Source organism: Cricetulus griseus, assembly GCF_003668045.3.
Source record: "Cricetulus griseus strain 17A/GY chromosome 1 unlocalized genomic scaffold, alternate assembly CriGri-PICRH-1.0 chr1_1, whole genome shotgun sequence".
NCBI classification, from domain to species: Eukaryota; Metazoa; Chordata; class Mammalia; order Rodentia; family Cricetidae; genus Cricetulus; species Cricetulus griseus.
This window is the reverse complement of record NW_023276807.1, coordinates 258079508-258084558: the sequence shown is the minus strand read 5'-3', so window position 1 is coordinate 258084558 and position 5051 is coordinate 258079508.

Below are 5051 nucleotides of genomic sequence, written 5' to 3'. Positions count from 1 at the left end.
TTACCAATTAAGATATAAATTACTTTTAAGAATAATAAGCAGTAATTTAAGAGAAAACACCGAGGTGAGGAGGTAGGGGATGTTGTGGTTACACTGGTTTTTCTTTAAAATATTTATTTTTATTTAGTGTGTGTGTGTGTGTGTGTGTGTGTGTGTGTGTGTGTGTGTGTGTGTTTGTCTGTGTTTGTGCCACTGATTTCAAGTATCTCCAATGGCCAGAAGACGATGTCGGATCACCTAAAGTAATAGGTGCTTGTGACAAGTGTGCTGGGAAACAAACTTGTGTTTTCTAGTAGTGCTTCAAGTGCCCCTTGACATTAAGTCTAAGTTGTAAGCACAGAATGTTTCTACTTAATGAAAAATACATTGAATGTGTATAGATGATTAGTATATTATTCTCTATTATTATTATTATTATTATTATTATTATTATTATGTAACATAAAAGATTTTAATCAGGAATGGTTTTGAGATGTACTCATCAAATCAGTGGTGTTAAGGAAAATACTGAATAGATTACAGCACTTCAATTAAAGATACCCTGATTACGGTATCTAAAAGCCAAGTTGCAACTGTTGGATGGATAAAGTCTTGGGAAAAAGTTTCTTTTGTAATAACTTGTAGTTTTTTTAAAAAAATAAATGATTTTAGACCAGTATTTTAAAATCTCCATGAGAATTTGATAGTGGAAATGGATTTAAATTTAGATTTGAGTAATTTCTATGTTGATTTTTGTCTTCCCTATTTATTTATTTGTTAGTTATGATTTATTTATTCCCTTTTATTGAAAATAGATTCTTTTTCTCATACAATATGTCCTGATTACATTTTCTCCTCCTTCTACTCCTCTCCACTTCCTCTCCCATCCTGATGCTTTCCCTTTCTGTCTTTCATTAAAAAAATAAACTTCTAAGAGAAAACAATAAATCATAACAAAATAAAACATGAGACAAAACAAAAACTATCACATCAAAGTTGGACAAGGCAAACCAACAGAAGAAAAATGCCCAAACCTATGAGTAGACACACGAATCACAGAGCCACTCATTCACACACTCGGGAGTTCCATAACAAACACTAAACTGAAAACTATAATATATACACAAAGGACCTATGCAGACCCACAAAGGCCCTGTGCTTGCTGCTTCAGCCTCTGTGAGTATGTGAGTTTGCTCAGCTGATTTAGAGGGCCTTGTCCTCCTAGTGTCCTACCTTCCCTCTGGCTCTTCATCTCCCCTTCAGTGAGAATCCCTGATCTCTGAAGGGAGGGGTTTGATTGAAACATCCCATTTAGAGGAGCTGTTTATTCTCCCCCCTCTCTTGTCTCCCTGTCTCTTTCTCTCTCTGCCTAATTTCTGGTTGTATGTCTCTGAATTTGTTTCCATCAGCAGCAGGATGAAGCTTCTCTGATGATGGTTGATTTAGGCACTGATCTATGAGTATAGAAGTATAACACAAAGAGCCATTTTACCACTACTTTATTTACTTTTTACCCTACATCGTCTTTGGGCTATCTAGTCTCTGGTTTGTGGACACCCAAATAGTGTCAGCTATGTTGATTGCTTTTTTTTTTACTTCCATATCTTTATTCATTTTATTTTCTTCATTATTTTTTATGTTAATTCAGAATCCCTGATAAATTCAGTTGTGTAATTCAGAGTAATATTAGTTAGAATTGAATAAGAGATAATGAAGAATGTCTTCTCACCGTGGACATAGTGTCAATAATTGTTGATTCACTGAAAAATCATGTTCTGGATGTCTCAGAGACTACAGAAAACATTTTAAAATATAAATTCTCAAAGGATTTAAACTATGAATGATTGAAATAGGAAAACCTATTTTAGGTTGTTGGTCTACTTTAGTGAACATAGACTGTAGTCTTAAACGCCTATGAACTAAGTCCATTTAGATGATATTTTTAAGTAAAAGGAAAAACTCAACTATTCTTGCATACTTTGTACTAAAGTTAAATATGTTGTTCCTTCAAGGGTTGGGGTGAGTGAGGACTTGGAAGTAAAATAGAAGATTACATTAGTAAAACCCCTAGTTGTGAGAAGCTTCCACAAAGGGTCAATATTATACTACTGGTATTACCGTGTGCTTTCTTTTTTATTCTTTCTTTCATGATACAAGGTATTCACATTGTTCTTTGTGGTGGGACATTTAAATCATTTATCTGAATGTAACTGTTCACAACAGTCTTGTATAAGTTCAATTGAATTAAACAAATGAAGTAATCTGTTCCTTCCAGTAATGCATGGGAAAGTAAAAATATGACATAGAACTCTGTTGACTTCTTCATTCACACATTCTATACTCTCTACAGTTACTGTCCAAAAAGATGAAATAAGTAGAATAAGAACTAAAACTGTGGTCATGCACACCTTTAATCCCAGCACTTGGAAGACAGAGGCAGAGGGATCTATGTGAGTTTGAGGCCAGTCTGATCTACAGAGTGAGTTCCAGGAAACCTATGGCTCCTACCCAGAGAAACCCTGGCTTAAAAGAACCAATCTCCCTGGGGAGCAGAAAGGGGTTGGAATAGGGGATAGGTCTGTCAGGGACAGGGGAGGAGGGAAGGGAGAGGGAACTGGGATTGGCACGTAAAAGAAGCTTGTTTCTAATTTAAATAAAAACTAAAAAAAAAGAACAACAACAAAAAGAACTAAAACTTCCCTTTCTTCCTTTGCCTGTATGTCGCAACATTCAGTGCAATTAGCAACTCAAGGGAGTGATATGATTAAGAAATAATATGATAATTGTATTTAGCTTTATGCTTCCAGGAAAACCTAGAAACAGAGAAACAATAAATAAATAATATACAAATGTAAATAAATGTTTGAATTAGGAAATGTTCAACAATATATGTTATTGGATAATTTATTATTGAAACATATAAACAATTGCTACTCAACCATAGGGGGTGAAGTTGATAATAAATACACTCCTTTTCATAACTGTAGTTACAGGAGCTCTACGCATCAGTGAAAATATGGGCCAATGGAAAAATCAGCAGCTTTTCTTCTGTCACCCTCAGAGTCCTTGGTTCTTAAATTCTCTCCAGGGAATTTGACTACGCATGACTCACAGGCTGATATTTTAAAGAAACTACATACAGCGGAGCCTCTTTTTTATTTGGTCTGTGATTAAAAAGCAAATAAAACTCATTTCAGAAGCATGATGTGTGACCTGAAAATATCAAATTCTTGCCCTGTTCCCCTCTTCAGTGATGCAGATCACTTGTGGTTTAGCTGAAGAACATAAGAGTGGAAGGGATACAGTGTTTGCCATCTGTAGCATCCTCCATCAAATAAGATTTCCCCAACAAAAAAACAATCTTCAACTTTTATCTGTTACACAGTTTCTGACTGCTGCCAAACCATAGATGCATCAATGTCATAATCAGTTCTGGATCATTACCAATTACATTTGTAAAGGTTTCATGATGACAAATTTTGAGAAGCAATTTAATTCTTGTTATGTGTGTCTGTAGTTGCTTGATGCAGGAATACCCACATGTAGTATTTGCATAGAATTTACAGCAATAAAAAGAGAATGTATATCATATTCAAAGTGATTTTTATGTATAGAACACACATATGTGTGTATAATATATATTGTCTATTCATATATTATACTCATAAGTATTCATATATAACATTATACACAATATAGATTATACACATATATCCCATTCACTAGATAAAATTATACATTAGTTTATTAAAAAATATCTTTCCTAGTGACATTTGACTTATATTCTCGAAACTTAAGTAAATATGAAAAATTTCAGGCACTTTATTTATATATGTTCTATTGTTTTAATGAGTGCCAGTTGAATGTATAAGTGTATTATACATTACCTGTATACACCTAAGTACTATATTTTGTGGGGTTTTGTTTTACTAAAATATAATATGCAGTAAAAACATAGTAATTAATACATTGTAATTCTTAATTTATTACATCCATGTTGAAGAATGAAGTCCACATTGTAAAACATGAGCATTACTGATTGTAGAATCTAGCCAAAAGTCTCTCCTCTCCACTCTTTTTCATTGTCTTCTGGACCTTCAGGTGAGATTATGAGAAAAAAAAGTGTGTGCTTTTATGTACACAGTTTGTAGACTTTCTTACTGTTATTAGTCATGAATAAACTTTCCCCAGAGCATTCACCCTGCAGTATGTGTTATAGGTAGTTTGGGGTGAATTAAAATACAAGCATAGGTTCCAAGTCATATTCTGTACAGGGCATGAGCATCACTGAATTTCTTACCTTTAAGGAACCCTGAACAACATAACACAGATGGTGAGAAAATAACTGTAATTGATTGCAGGCCCCTTTCCAAATATAGTGTTTCTAATTCATCATCTTCCCTGGGAACTCTGAGAGCAAAGCTCACTTTCTTCCTTTCTCTGTTTTCACAAATGTTAACTTAGGTTTGGATTCTATCTTCAGCTCTGCTTTATCCAAATCATGACGTCTACTTTCCTAGTTTCAGCTGCCTCCTATATAGTGAAGATTGTCAGAAATGAATTCCAGCTGAGAATTTTCCCTGACACTTGGAAAATGAGAGGCTACTGGGGCTCAACACACCTGTGCTTGGATTATGAATGGCACCTGAAGCTCATTACCTAAAGAAAGTGTATCCATATTTCTTGTGGCAATCCTGTTTGTGTTTCTACAAAATCACATTTGATACAATTTGCATTTATTTTCTAACCTTCTTTACTGTATAAAAAATTGTTTTTGGCATTTTCAGCTCTACTTTAACTCTTCTTTCTAGTAACGTACAAAGTTCTAGGAAATTGCTGTTTATAAGTTTTATTTTTTTTAAAAGGGAATGTGTCTGTGTACACTGGCATATGCATAAGGATGCCATTGGACTCCAGAAGATGGTGTCAGAGCCCCTGGCAATGGAGTTATGGGCAGCTGTGAGCAGCTAGACATGGGTGCTGGGAAGTAAACTCTGGTTCTTTGTAAGAACAACAAGCATTGAACAACATCTCAATTACTGGATGTAGGGGAAGCTGTAGTCACACCTGCT